The sequence below is a fragment of the Neovison vison genome, chromosome 4 (genome assembly GCF_020171115.1).
Source record: "Neovison vison isolate M4711 chromosome 4, ASM_NN_V1, whole genome shotgun sequence".
NCBI lineage: Eukaryota > Metazoa > Chordata > Mammalia > Carnivora > Mustelidae > Neogale > Neogale vison.
The window spans coordinates 56373091-56388919 of record NC_058094.1 but is presented as its reverse complement, the minus strand read 5'-3'; the positions used below and the strand labels follow the sequence as shown (position 1 = coordinate 56388919).

The 15829-nt window shown below is 36.7% G+C and overlaps 1 pseudogene; it reads right to left on the bottom strand.

Moving 5' to 3' along the window:
• Positions 1-11395: 11395 nt before the first annotated feature.
• On the bottom strand, positions 11396-15616 carry LOC122905328 (annotated as a pseudogene).
• Positions 15617-15829: the final 213 nt, after the last annotated feature.

The window sequence follows — 15829 nt, the reverse complement described above, 5'->3', positions numbered from 1 at the left end:
TTTTTAGCTCTACCAGGAATTTGCCTAATTTTTTGTAAGAAAGATGGGATGATAGCTGCCTCATTCTTTATTCTCTCATCTATAAAAATGCATAAAATTATAGAATGTATTTTAAATAGTGAAATTACAGATTTGTATATACCTTGTTTTAAATTATTTAATTCTGTCTTGCAAAAGTAATTTCAAACATTCCATCTATTTCAATATTTAGATGCTGATGAAATTATCATCTATCATTTTAATGTTAGATCAGAAGAATATTTGCTTATTAGCCATTCCTACAGATGAAACAAATAACAAAATTAAAGATAGTAACATACTAAGTACTGCATTTTTATGATCAATATTTCCTGGAAAAAAAAATCAAATGTCAATGAAATGCTCCACTGGACATTTTAACCTATTTTTATATCCTTAGAAACATTTAATTCATTGAGTTGTTCACCTGACATTTTTACAGATTGCTTTGATTGTAAAAATGTCATTTTAAAATGATGTTTTTACACTGCCTTGGTCTTAAAAATCAAATGGGGGATAATTCTTCATTTGAAGTTATTAAACATGGCTATAATCATAAAAATGTCATTTTAAGATAATTCTTCATTTGACCTTTTTTACACTTAGCTGCTCTGTTCTTCTTTAAAAATCTGATATTAGAAATGAAAGTTAATAGAATTTGAAGACCATACTTAAAAATTTAAATCAGGATTTCATTGCTGATGTTGCCATGGTCTTCAGGGAATGGTTTTACTACTGATCCCCTAAACATTACAGTACTGGACTTTATTGGAGGAATATGTATGTGCATGCTTGCATGTGTGTGCATATGAACCAATGGTGACACCCAACTGTGCTTACTTATATCTTCTCAAGAATAGTCTAGGACTCTTTACAACTTTCATCTCCATTATACTCTTGGAGTATATTACTCTCTATGGGCAAATCACCCAATAGCCATCTTCTTCCAGTCATGGTGACGATGAATATGGCTTTGAAGTCATGTGATTAGGACAACTACTTTCATGCTAACTCTGGGCATTGCTGTGTTTTAAATGTTTGTTAATTTTTTATTTTGTATATATACATCCTTGTACAGAAAGCAAGTAAATAATGGTACTCAATATTTGTGTTTTCTCAATGTCTTTTTAAGGGCGTGGTAAGTATACTTAGATTTGGGGTGAGTAGAATAATGACAATAATGATAATAATATTTCAAGCACATATTTTATGCCAGGCACTGAAGTGATAATTTACACTGGCATTGATTAATTTTCATGACAATCCTGTGAGGGTATATTATTGATTCACACCTAAGGACCATGGATCCCCAAAGGAACAGAACCAGAGTCTGAAACCAGGCAGGCAGAAATACTGAGATAAATTAGCTCTCTATGCAGAATCTTTGGAGTTAGTATGGCAGGAGATTGGCTTCAGAAGATATTATAAGAAGGCAACTAAAATCATCTTTCTTTTCCTCCCCCTATTTCAACTACAAGCTTTTCTCCTCTTTAAGGCAAGCAGGACCATAAACAGACAGGCAGCTAGGCCATAAAGAATACAAGAGAGACAATGATTTTAGGTTTTCTTTAACTCTGAAACCTCTGAGTCTCTAGAAAACAGTGACAATGACAATGATCTTCCTGAGTAATTGTAATGATACTTTGGCTAGTAGGCATCATTGGATCCTCCAAAGAAAGTCTGGTTTAGGGTACCTTAACCAAACTCTTCATTTCCTCAGGAAACAAGGAGGGCCAGAATAGGTCATCTGAGTCTTTTTTACCCTTTAATCTAAGAGAAGCCCAGAAGCCTCTTCCTGGTGTCTGAAGAGGAGGCTAATGACCTACCTTCTACTATATTCCCAGTCTACAATAGTGTAGGCCATTCTTGTCTCCCCTATCCTTGGTAGAGATTTTATTTAGTGTTCCCTAGCAGCTGGATCTGAGACTGATTGAACCATCAGGGAGAAATAACAACTCAAAAAATAAGCCCATAGTCTAGAAGGAAGAAAGAAAAAAATGAAAGTTAGAACAGTTCCACAAAAAAGAAGACCTGCTAGAAGAAGTCGCTGTAAACCTAAGTAACAAAAATGATAATAAGATTTAAAGAGATTCGAGTCTAGTACACATAAGGGGAAAAAAAAAAATCCTTGTGGATTTTGCAAGTTAAGAAGTTCCAGTAGAATATCAAAAGAGAAACAGATCTTTGTTGAGATTTCACGTTGGTGTCTTAGAAGATCAATTTAAAGAGGTAAGCAATGAAAATTAATTATCCTGAAAAGTACTCAATCTGCAGACTGAATAATCTTAACAAGTTACATAGGTTCTGATAACAAAACACACTTGGGCATCTAACAGTAAAATCCTTGACCTCCAAAACCTAGGAAAAAAGTTCATAAGCTTTCAAACTGAAATAAAAATTACCTATTCAAAACAAAACAAAACAATAACAAAAGGAATTATATCAGCATAGAAGTTCCATCTGCAACTCTCAGGCTTAAAGATGGTGGGATGGCATTTGTTGACTATGGAGAGAAAAGTTGTCAAGCTCAAAATAATAATATCATTTAAATATCAGGAAATTATAAGCAGATATGCATTAAATAAGAATACCTATATTAACAGCTTAGAAAAACGTACTTACCAAAGTGTGCTAATGAAATAACAAATGGATCAGAAAACAAACCACAAGATACAGAAAGTAGAAAAGGAGGGAGAACAGGGGTGAGCCCTGAAGCTTTTTCTTACTTGCAATAGCCTCCTATTGCAGTATCTCCATCCTTTGATCTTGCTCTTTTCTAATAGCTATCCATGTTGTGAAACTAAAAATAATTATAAGCTCAATAGAAGGTATAACATAAATGTTAATACAGATCCTTGAAATTGAAGAGCCAAAGAAAATTGTAAGTCAGAAGTGAAAGCATTAAACTAAAACAGTTAATATAAAAACAGAAGAAACAGGTACGTAGCACGACAAGGGGGTGAGCAAGTGAGATGGTAGAGGTAAGCACTGGGGAGAGGTTGTTTGATGGGTCATATAGTATTTTATTTTCATATACTCTTCAAAAGAAATGTTCAATTATGACTACTTTGTATAAAACAAAACTACTATAACAGAAAACTAAAGCAGAATTTAGAAATGATAAAGTGAAGAGTAAATAACAAATATCATCAAACTCAAACCAAAAATATTATAAACATGAAAAGAAATAAAAACACATTTATTTTTTTAAATGGAAGAAATAAAATCAAACATAAAACTCCTATTGAAAAAAATATGTTGTCAGAGCTCCTGAATGGTGCAGTTGGTTATGTGTCAAGATCTTGGTTTCAACTCAAGTCCTGACCTCAGGGTCCTGCGATGAAGCCATGTCAGGCTCCATGCTCAGTGTTAACTCTGCTTAAGATTCTCTTCTCTCGACCACCTTGCTTAAGAATGCTTGGATCAACCAGGAGATCAAAGAAGAACTGAAACAATTCATGGAAACCAATGGGAATGAAGACACTTTGGTCCAAAACCTATGGGATACAGCAAAGGCAGTCCTAAGGGGGAAATACAGAGCCATTCAAGCCTCCCTCAAAAAAATTGAAAAATACAGAATACCCCAGCAGTCTCTACACCTTAAAGAACTGGAGAATCAACAACAAATCAAACCAACTCCACACATAAGAAGGGAAATAATCAAGATTAGAGCTGAGATCAATGAGGTAGAAACCAGAGATACAGTAGAACGTATAAATGAAACTAGAAGCTGGTTTTTTGAAAGAATCAATAAGATTGATAAACCATTGGCCACACTAATCCACAAGAAAAGAGAGAAAGCCCAAATTCATAAAATTATGAATGAAAAGGGAGAGATCACAACTAACACCAAGGAAGTAGCAACAATCATCAGAAGTTATTATCAACAGTTATATGCCAATAAGCTTAGCAACCTAGATGAAATGGATGCATTCCTGGAAAAATATAAACTACCAACATTGAGCCAGGAAGAAACTGACAACCTGAATAGACCGATATCTAATAATGAGATTGAAGCAGGGATCAAAAACCTCCCAACAAACAAGAGCCCAGGACCTGAAGGATTCCCTGGGGAATTCTACCAAACATTCAAAGAAGAAATAACACCTATTCTCCTGAAGCTGTTTCAAAAAATTGAAGCAGAAGGAAAACTTCCAGACTCTTTCTATGAAGCCAGCATTACCCTGATCCCCAAACCAGGCAAAGACCCTACCAAAAAGGAGAATTTTAGACCAATATCACTGATGAATATGGATGCTAAGATTCTCAACAAGATCCTAGCCAACAGGATCCAACAGCACATTAAAAAGATTATCCACCATGATCAGGTGGGATTCATCCCTGGGCTACAAGGATGGTTCAACATTCGCAAATCAATCAATGTGATACAACAAATTAATATGAGAAGAGAGAAGAACCACATGGTCCTCTCAATTGATGCAGAAAAAGCATTTGACAAAATCCAGCATCCTTTCCTGATTAAAATGCTTCAAAGTATAGGGATAGAGGGAACATTCCTGAACCTCATCAAATCTATCTATGAAAGACTCACAGCAAATATCATCCTCAATGGGAAAAAGCTTGCAGCCTTCCCGTTGAGATCAGGAACAAGACAAGGATGCCCACTTTCACCACTCTTGTTCAACATAGTATTAGAAGTCCTAGCAACAGCAATCAGACAACAGAGAGAAATAAAAGGTATCCAAATTGGTAATGAAGAAGTCAATCTCTCTCTCTTCGCAGATGACATAATTCTTTATATGGAAAACCCAAAAGACTCCACCCCCAAACTACTAGAACTCATACAGCAATTCAGCAACATGGCAGGATACAAAGTCAATGTGCAGAAATCAGTCGCTTTCTTATACACTAACAATGAAAATACAGAAAGGGAAATTAGAGAATCAATTCCATTTACTATAGCACCAAGAACCATAAGATACCTGGGAATAAACCTAACCAAAGAGGTAAAGGATCTGTACTCGAGGAACTACAGAACACTCATGAAAGAAACTGAAGAAGACACAAAAAGATGGAAGACCATTCCATGCTCTTGGATCAGAAGAATAAACATTGTTAAAATGTCTATACTGCCTAGAGCAATCTATACTTTTAATGCCATTCCGATCAAAATTCCACCAATATTCTTCAAAGACCTGGAGCAAATAATCCTAAAATTTGTATGGAATCAGAAGAGACCCCGAATCGCTAAGGAAATGTTGAAAAACAAAAATAAAGCTGGAGGCATCACCTTACCTGATTTCAAGCTTTATTACAAAGCTGTGATCACCAACACAGCATGGGACTGGCATAAAAACAGACACATAGACCAGTGGAACAGAGTAGAGAGCCCAGATATGTACCCTCAATTCTATGGTCAATTAATCTTCGACAAAACAGGAAAAAATATACAGTGGAAAAAAGACAGTCTCTTCAATAAATGGTGCTGGGAAAACTGGACAGCTATATGTAGAAGAATGAAACTCGACCATTCTCTTACACCGTACAAAGATAAACTCAAAATGGATAAAAGACCTCAATGTGAGACAGGAATCCATCAGAATCTTAGAGGAGAACATAGGCAGTAATCTCTTTGATATCAGCCACAGCAACTTCTTTCAAGATACGTCTCCAAAGGCAAAGGAAACAAAAGCGAAAATAAACTTCTGGGACTTCATCAAAATCAAAAGCTTCTGCACAGCAAAGGAAACAGTCAAAAAAACAAAGAGGCAACCCATGGAATGGGAGAAGATATTTGCAAATGACAGTACAGACAAAAGGTTGATATCCAGGATCTATAATGAACTCCTCAAACTCAACCCACACGAAACAGACAAACACATCAAAAAATGGGCAGAAGATATGAACAGACACTTCTCCAATCAAGAAATACAAATGGCTATCAGACACATGAAAAAATGTTCATCATCATTAGCCCTCAGGGAGATTCAAATTAAAACCACATTGAGATATCACCTTACTCCAGTTAGAATGGCCAAAATTAATAAAACAGGAAACAACACGTGTTGGAGAGGATGTGGAGAAAGGGGAACCCTCTTACACTGTTGGTGGTAATGCAACTTGGTGCAGCCTCTTTGGACAACAGTGTGGAGATTCCTCAAGAAATTAAAAATAGAGCTTCCCTATGACCCTGCAATTGCACTCCTGGGTATTTACCCCAAGGATACAGATGTCGTGAAAAGAAGGGCCATCTGTACCCCAATGTTTATAGCAGCAATGGCCACGGTCGCCAAACTATGGAAAGAACCAAGATGCCCTTCAACGGACGAATGGATAAGGAAGATGTGGTCCATATACACCATGGAGTATTATGCCTCCATCAGAAAGGATGAATACCCAACTTTTGTAGCAACCTGGATGGGACTGGAAGAGATTATGCTGAGTGAAATAAGTCAAGCAGAGAGAGTCAATTATCATATGGTTTCACTTATTTGTGGAGCATAACAAATATCATGGAGGACAAGGGGTGTTAGAGAGGAGAAGGGAGTTGGGGTAAATTGGAAGGGGAGATGAACCATGAGAGACTATGGACTCTGAAAAACAATCTGAGGGGTTTGAAATGGCTGGGGTGTAGGAGGTTGGGGTACCAGGTGGTGGGTATTATAGAGGGCACGGATTGCATAGAGCACTGGGTGTGGTGAAAAAATAATTAATACTGTTTTTCTGAAAATAAATAAATTGAAAAAATTAAAAAAAATTGACAATGAGGAGGATCCAGGTGAAACATAATTCAATATTTTGGGCACCTGGGTGGCTCAGTTGTTGGGTGTCTGCCTTCGGCTCGTGTCATGATCTCAGAGTCCTAGGATCGAGCCCCACATCAGGCTCTCTGCTCTGTGGGAAGCCTGCTTCTCTCTACCTCACTCCCCCTGCTTGTGTTCTTTCTCTCTCTTTCTCTCTCTCTCTGTCAAATAAATAATAAAAAAATTCAGTATTTAAACTAAAAAAAAAAAAAAAAAAGATTCTCTTCTCTCTCTTCTACACCTCAACTCCACACTTTTCTTTCTCAAATAAATAAACAAAATCTTAAAAAAAAGAATTATGTTGTCAAATTCAATTAAGAAGCGAAATCTTATTTTATGTTTGCTAGTGATTGTAAAATGTTTAATATTCTTTACTCTTTCCTGTATCCACACCAAAGGGGCAGAGTCATTTCCCCATTGTTTAAAACTATAGCTCCATGTAAAGGTACCAGTGTACCAAGATATGAGGCTAGGTCTCAAAACGTATTGTATGTTGCCCTTTAATTGCTGTGCTACAGCCAAGACGACATGCTTGGTATAGCCTGCTGTAGGATGAGACACGTAATCCAAGTTGAGTTGTCACAAGTTTTTCCAATAGAGACCATTCTTGATCAGCCAACAAGTGAAAGAAATCAGACAAAAGATTAAGAACTCCCACTCATATACAATCGACTATGGATACATAAAAAAATCCAGCTGAGATCAGCCAACCATGGGCCAGAACAGCTAAATGCTGCCACAAAATTGGGTGAACTATCAATGAATGATTATTGTTGTAAACTTCTGGAGTTTTGTTGTTCTTATTATGACACATTATTATGCAAATAGAAAGTAAAAAAGGTTTATAAGAAAGACACTAAAACAATATATATCATAAAGGAAGTTAGAAATAAAGGATTCGATGGGAGACACTAAGCAAAGGCAATAATAGAGAAAGCAAGGAGGCCAAAGTAACATTTAAAAAAGTGAAATCTAAGGTTAAAAGCATTTATCAAGACAGAAAAATATTGCATAAAATTAGAAAGCATAACTTATAAAGACAACGTTATAATCATTAACTTGTATGTACCAAAGTAACTACATAAACTACTTAAAAACCTTAATATATAATATAAATGGGATATTTTTATATGCTTCCCTTAAAACTTAACAGCTCCCGAAAGAAGAAAAATAAGTAAAAATGTAGGACGTTTAATTCAATAAAGAAACTTAGTTTGTTTGCATGTCAATTCTTAAATTCCATTTAATAGCTTTTTTTCTTAAAGCTCTAAATATTTAAAAAAATATATAATGATACTTCCAGTTTCTTGTTCTGTAGGCAAGATGCTTAAAAGTTGGAACTGTGTTCTAACAAATAAAAAGCTGAACAGCATGAAAAGTTAGCTCTTCTTAAATCCATAAGGTGAGGATATAGGGCAAACCACTCTTACCAGGATTTGAGAGACAGGCAAATAAAAACAGTCATGTCTTCCAGAGCAGAGATTCAGGAGCAGAAACCACCATAGAAACCAATGTCAGGGTGGGAGAACCTGACTGTAACTGATGGATTGCTGGAGACTCAGCGTGAACAACTCTAAGAGTAAAAAATTCTAGGAGGACTCATCCAAATGGGACCCACATACTTTTATGAGCTTAGTTCTAAGAGCACCACCAAGTTCTCCCAGTAAATATTGAAGAAAAATCACCTCATTTTTCAAGGGCAAGGCAGGAAAATGTAATCATTTTAAAGATTACAGAGCTCTCTGTTTTTCTTAAGAAGGACTTCTCATGGGGCATTTGGGTGGCACAGTCAGCTAAGCATCTGACTCTTGGTTTTGGCTCAGGTGGTGATCTCAGGGTTGTGAGACTGAATCCCATATTGGGCTCTCCACACTGAGAGTGGAGTCTGCTTGGGATTCTCTCTCCTTCTCCCTCTGTCCCTCCCTGCTGTGCTCTCGCTCACTCCCTCTCTAAAATAAAATCAATCTTAAAAACAAACAAACAACAACAACAGGGGAAACTAGTTAACTAGAGCTTAAACTTCTGGGGTATTATCACAATCTGACTGACTTGGGAAAGGAGATATACCCATCTCTAGTTCACTCTACCCATTCTGTCCCTCCTAAGGGAGGAAGAAAAGTTTGGAAAAACTTGTGAAGTCCACCATTCAAAAGCATAGTTTCACTAAAAGACTGAAAACTAATCATAGAACTATAGAAATCTTCCAGTCCCCTCATACCTCATTGTCACTTTTCCCATGGCCCATTTAAAACATTTCATTTCACTCGGTGCATCAAGTCTGGCTATTTAGAAAAAAAAAAAAATTAGAAGGCATAACAAAAGGCAAAACAACAGAATTTGAAGAGACCAAACAACTGTCCAAACCAGACATGACAAGGATGTTGCAATTATTGGATAGTGAATTTAAAACAACTATGATGGAATATGCTATGGGCTCTGACATATAATAGGCAACATGCAAGAACAAATGAGCAACCTAAGCAGAGAGATATACAGTCTAAGAAAAAACATAAATAAATGTTAGAGATTGAAAACACTGAAAGAGAAATGAATACCTTTGATGGGCTTTTTGGTAGACTAGGCACAAGTGAAGAAAAGAATCTCTGAGCTTAATGGTATTTTAATAGAAACCACCAAAACTGAAAGGCAAAGAGAACCAAAAAAAAAAAAAAAAAAAGCAGAAGAAAGAAAGAAAGAAACAAAACAAAACAAAAAAAGATGTTCAAAGACAATGGAACAACTTCAAAAACTGGAACATATGTATAATGGGAATACCAGAAAGAGAAGAAAAAGAAAATATTTGGAAAAAAACAACTTCTGGGATTTTCCCAAAATTGAAGTCAGTCAAACCACAGATTCAAGAATCTCAGAAAACATCAAGCAGAATAAATAAAACAAAACAAAAAACAAGCAAGCAAACAAAAACACTACACTAGGAACATCATTTTCTAACTATAGAAAACCAAGATGAAGACAAAATTTTGAAAGAAACCAGAGAAGTGAAACACCTTTCCTATGCAGAAACAAATACATGAATTACATCTATCATCTCAGAAACTATGTAAACAAGAACAGAGTGGAATGAAATATTTAAAGTACTAAAAAAAACTAGAATTTTTTACGTTCATAAGTGGGTGAGAATTTAAGAAAATTTATTGCCAGTAAACTGGCCATAAAAGAAATGTTAACAAGAATTCTTTAGAGAGAAGTACAATCAGTCAGACATTTGACAATGAGTCAGACATTTCTCTAAGGAAAGGAAGAACATCAAAGGTAAATTAAGTGAAGTTGAAATAATTGTTTTTGATTTTTCTTATTTTTGAATGATTTAACAGATAGAAGTTTGTTCAAAATAATAACAGCAAAAAAGTTGAATACAAAAAAATGCATTTTAAATATAAACATGTAGAGAATAAAGTTAATGGATAGAAAAAAAATATTCCATGTTAACACTAACCAACCTTATAAATGCTATATTCAAAAGAGATTTGCATCCAGATGTGATTTCATTATAAAGTAAACAAATAAAAAAATTTTAAAAATTTGAATTTATCTTAAGAAATTAAACCAAAAAGGAAGTAGGAAGTAGTTTATCAATATTTAAGCTGAAATTCATACAGAGACATTAGGAAAATATAAAGACTTTAAAATGTTTATTCATCACATGAGGTTGATTACAGAAAAAGATTAAAACACATAATATTTGAGGGGCACCTGGGTTGCTCAGTGGGTTAAGCCTCTGCCTTAGTCAAGAATAAAATAATGGCATCCAAATTGGGAAGAAAGAAGTAAAATTATAAAAATAAAGCCAGGTAATGGCCAGATAGCTCAATGCAAGTAGCCAAAGGATGAGAACAAGCAATTTATGACCTGCAAATTTAACAAATTCACAAAGATATGTTCAAACTCGCTAGTTACATAGGGAAATAAAAAATAAAAAAAATAAGGAAGTATCACTTCATTAACATTAGCTTGGCAAATGAAAAATGTGATAACATCTTATGCTAGCAGGAATTTAGGAAACGTGATACTCTCACACTTTCATGATAGAAATGTAAATTGTTACAGACATTGCATCTATTAAATTAAAACATACATAAAACACTGACGGGAATTACAGTTCCATGGAAATCTGCTCCATAAAAATAAACAATTTTTAAAAAAACAATTTATTAAATAAGTATATACATTATAGAACTGTGCATGGTGGTCCAAAATGGAAATAGACTTCATGCCCATTATAGTTGAATAACTCATAGTATACTACCCATATTGTGGATAGTTGTACAGCCATTAAGAAGAATTACTCTTTCAAAGTTCTTAGAGTCATATATATTTACATGAGAATTTTAGGATGCAAAAATAGTATAACATGCTCTAATTATCAAAACAAGGCAAGAAAATCCTGTGTCTATATGTAATTGTATTTTAATATGAATTATACCAGTGGTGAAAGCATGGAAAGATACACAGAAGGGTGTTTTGTTTTGTTTTTTAATATTTACAAGGATTAGCTTTATCGAAAGTGAACTCTCAGAGAGAAGGCAGCATGGAGGGGTCTCTTCAGGATCCAACTCTGGCATATGAAGACAAGAACACGCAGGCAGCAGCGGCTACTTATTTTTGCTGAGGGATCCCTGCTCTTCTGCATGCTCCACAATCTTCAACTCCGGGTACAGACCCTCCCTTTTGCGCACCGTGTTCCTGTACTTCCAGGCCAGGTTCTTGGAATCAGCCTTTTCCCCGAAGTGCAAGCACTCCTTGTCAGTGGTCAGCACCCAGAAGGGGTCTCTGGGAATGATCTCCCAATGGCTGAACACCAGCTGTGGGCTCTCCAGGCCACTTGTCCACTTCCTGATTTCATCCATGAAGCAGAAGCTCTTGGCAACAGGCAGCATGGCCTTGATGATGAACATGTCTGTCCTTTCTTTTTTTTTTTTTCCCAATTTATTTATTTTCAGAAAAACAGTATTCATTATTTTTTCACCACATCCAGTGCTCCATGCAAGCTGTGCCCTCTATAATACCCACCACCTGGTACCCCAACCTCCCACCCCCCCGCCACTTCAAACCCCTCAGACTGTTTTTCAGAGTCCATAGTCTCTCATGGTTCACCTCCCCTTCCAATTTACCCAAATTCCCTACTCCTCTCTAACGCCCCTTGTCCTCCATGCTATTGGTTATGCTCCACAAATGAGTGAAACCATATGATAATTGACTCTCTCTGCTTGACTGATTTCACTCAGCATAATCTCTTCCAGTCCCGTCCATGTTGCTACAAAAGTTGGATATTCGTCCTTTCTGATGGAGGCATAATACTCCATAGTGTATATGGACCACATCTTCCTTATCCATTCATCCGTTGAAGGGCATCTTGGTTCTTTCCATAGTTTGGCGACCGTGGCCATTGCTGCTATAAACATTGGGGTACAGATGGCCCTTCTTTTCACGACATCTGTATCCTTGGGGTAAATACCCAGGAGTGCAATTGCAGGGTCATAGGGAAGCTCTATTTTTAATTTCTTGAGGAATCTCCACACTGTTGTCCAAAGAGGCTGCACCAAGTTGCATTACCACCAACAGTGTAAGAGGGTTCCCCTTTCTCCACATCCTCTCCAACACGTGTTGTTTCCTGTTTTGTTAATTTTGGCCATTCTAACTGGTGTAAGGTGATATCTCAATGTGGTTTTAATTTGAATCTCCCTGAGGGCTAATGATGATGAACATTTTTTCATGTGTCTGATAGCCATTTGTATTTCTTGATTGGAGAAGTGTCTGTTCATATCTTCTGCCCATTTTTTGATGTGTTTGTCTGTTTCGTGTGGGTTGAGTTTGAGGAGTTCATTATAGATCCTGGATATCAACCTTTTGTCTGTACTGTCATTTGCAAATATCTTCTCCCATTCCGTGGGTTGCCTCTTTGTTTTTTTGACTGTTTCCTTTGCTGTGCAGAAGCTTTTGATTTTGATGAAGTCCCAGAAGTTTATTTTCGCTTTTGTTTCCTTTGCCTTTGGAGACGTATCTTGAAAGAAGTTGCTGTGGCTGATATCAAAGAGATTATTGCCTATGTTCTCCTCTAAGATTCTGATGGATTCCTGTCTTACATTGAGGTCTTTTATCCATTTTGAGTTGATCTTTGTGTACGGTGTAAGAGATTGGTCGAGTTTCATTCTTCTACATAGAGCTGTCCAGTTTTCCCAGCACCATTTATTGAAGAGACGGTCTTTTTTCCACTGTATATTTTTTCCTGTTTTGTCGAAGATTAATTGACCATAGAGTTGAGGGTCCAGATCAGGGCTCTCTACTCTGTTCCACTGGTCTATGTGTCTGTTTTTATGCCAGTCCCGTGCTGTGTTGGTGATCACAGCTTTGTAATAAAGCTTGAAATCAGGTAAGGTGATGCCTCCAGCTTTATTTTTGTTTTTCAACATTTCCTTAGCGATTCGGGGTCTCTTCTGATTCCATACAAATTTTAGGATTATTTGCTCCAGCTCTTTGAAGAATACTGGTGGAATTTTGATCGGAATGGCATTAAAAGTATAGATTGCTCTAGGCAGTATAGACATTTTAACAATGTTTATTCTTCTGATCCAAGAGCATGGAATGGTCTTCCATCTTTTTGTGTCTTCTTCAATTTCTTTCATGAGTGTTCTATAGTTCCTCAAGTACAGATCCTTTACCTCTTTAGTTAGGTTTATTCCCAGGTATCTTATGGTTCTTGATGCTATAGTAAATGGAATTGATTCTCTAATTTCCCTTTCTGTATTTTCATTGTTAGTGTATAAGAAAGCGACTGATTTCTGCACATTGACTTTGTATCCTGCCACGCTGCTGAATTGCTGTATGAGTTCTAGTAGTTTGGGGGTGGAGTCTTTTGGGTTTTCCATATAAAGAATCATGTCATCTGCGAAGAGAGAGAGATTGACTTCTTCATTACCAATTTGGATACCTTTTATTTCTCTCTGTTGTCTGATTGCTGTTGCTAGGACTTCTAATACTATGTTGAACAAGAGTGGTGAAAGTGGGCATCCTTGTCTTGTTCCTGATCTCAATGGGAAGGCTGCAAGTTTTTTCCCATTGAGGATGATATTTGCTGTGGGTCTTTCATAGATAGATTTGATGAGGTTTTGGAATGTTCCCTCTATCCCTATACTTTGAAGCGTTTTAATCAGGAACGGATGTTGGATTTTGTCAAATGCTTTTTCTGCATCAATTGAGAGGACCATGTGGTTCTTCTCTCTTCTCATATTAATTTTTTGTATCACATTGATTGATTTACAAATGTTGAACCATCCTTGTAGCCCAGGGATGAATCCCACCTGATCATGGTGGATAATCTTTTTAATGTGCTGTTGGATCCTGTTGGCTAGGATCTTGTTGAGAATCTTAGCATCCATATTCATCAGTGATATTGGTCTGAAATTCTCCTTTTTGGTAGGGTCCTTGCCTGGTTTGGGGATCAGGGTAATGCTGGCTTCATAGAAAGAGTCTGGAAGTTTTCCTTCTGCTTCAATTTTTTGAAACAGCTTCAGGAGAATAGGTGTTATTTCTTCTTGGAAGGTTTGGTAGAATTCCCCAGGGAATCCGTCAGGTCCTGGGCTCTTGTTTTTTGGGAGATTTTTGATCACTGCTTCAATCTTGTTATTAGATATCGGTCTATTCAGGTTGTCGATTTCTTCCTGGTTCAATTTTGGTAGTTTATATTTTCCAGGAATGCATCCATTTCATCTAGGTTGCTAAGCTTATTGGCATATAACTGTTCGTAATAACTTCTGATGATTGTTTCTACTTCCTTGGCGTTAGTTGTGATCTGTCCCTTTTCATTCATAATTTTATGAATTTGGGATTTCTCTCTTTTCTTTCGGATTAGTGTAGTCAGTGGCTTTTCGATCTTTTGATTCTTTCAAAAAACCAGCTTCTAGTTTCATTGATACGTTCTACTGTATCTCTGGTTTCTCCCTCATTGATCTCAGCTCTAATCTTGATGATTTCCCTTCTTATGTGTGGAGTTGGTTGTCTGTCCTTTCTTTTATTTCTTCTTGATGTCTTTGACAAGACAGCAGAGACCTAAGAACATCACCGGTGTCCATGATGTCACACGTGTATATTGCTGCCGTCAGATGCTGAAGTTTCACCGGAAGGACGTAGTGACATACCTTCTTCATGGGTGGTGATGAGCTGTCCTGTGAAGAGTCCCTAGCAGTCAGTGAGCAAAGATTCTCCCATCTGGGAAGTCTATTTCTCAAGGGCTCAGAGCCACCATCTTGGAGCCCTGGGTTTTCAACTCCACCAGAACATGTTTTTCCTTACCCCTGTCCATCCTGCACCACATCTCTTTGTTCTTGATTTTGTTTATCACTTGACCCTTATTCCTCAAATTTGCGTAGGTCCCACTTTTCCAGAAAGAAACAGACGCCCATGAGAGACTCCTTACACATGGGGCCAGAGAGGGTTGCTAGCTGGAAGCCACTCACCATGCTGTTGCCCAAATCTTGGTATCCACTGGCCTTTTTTGAAACTTTGATGGCTGGGCCTATCCATACTGAGTTCTGAAAGAATTCATTTTTATTAACTAATATGTTGAGCCCACATTTTCTTAGGCCTAACAACCACATTTGGTCAACAGTGTTCCTCCATTTTCTCCCTGTTAGGTATTGCTCTAGTTTTCCTTTGAATTCACAAATTTTCTTTTGGGACTTCTGATGGATAATCTGAGTATGTCTGCCCTCATTCAAATAGGATGTCAACTACTCCATAGAATGAATCAAACCACTATTTTCTTCCAGAATCTGGGGGACTTCTTCTGGAGTGATGGGAGGTATAGAAAAGTTCATTAGGCATAGAGTCAGTGAAAGTGGCTACACATCTTTAGGAAGTTAGTCAACAATATGAAAGAAAAATGGCAGTAGAAAAAGACCACAGTTCATAGTTGGACCTTGAGTATGGGTCTTTGGAAAGAACATATAAAAAGACAAGTCAAAAAGCCAATATTTAGAATAGATATTTGAAAAACAAATTAGTTAGTTATTAGTGGAAACCATAGAATA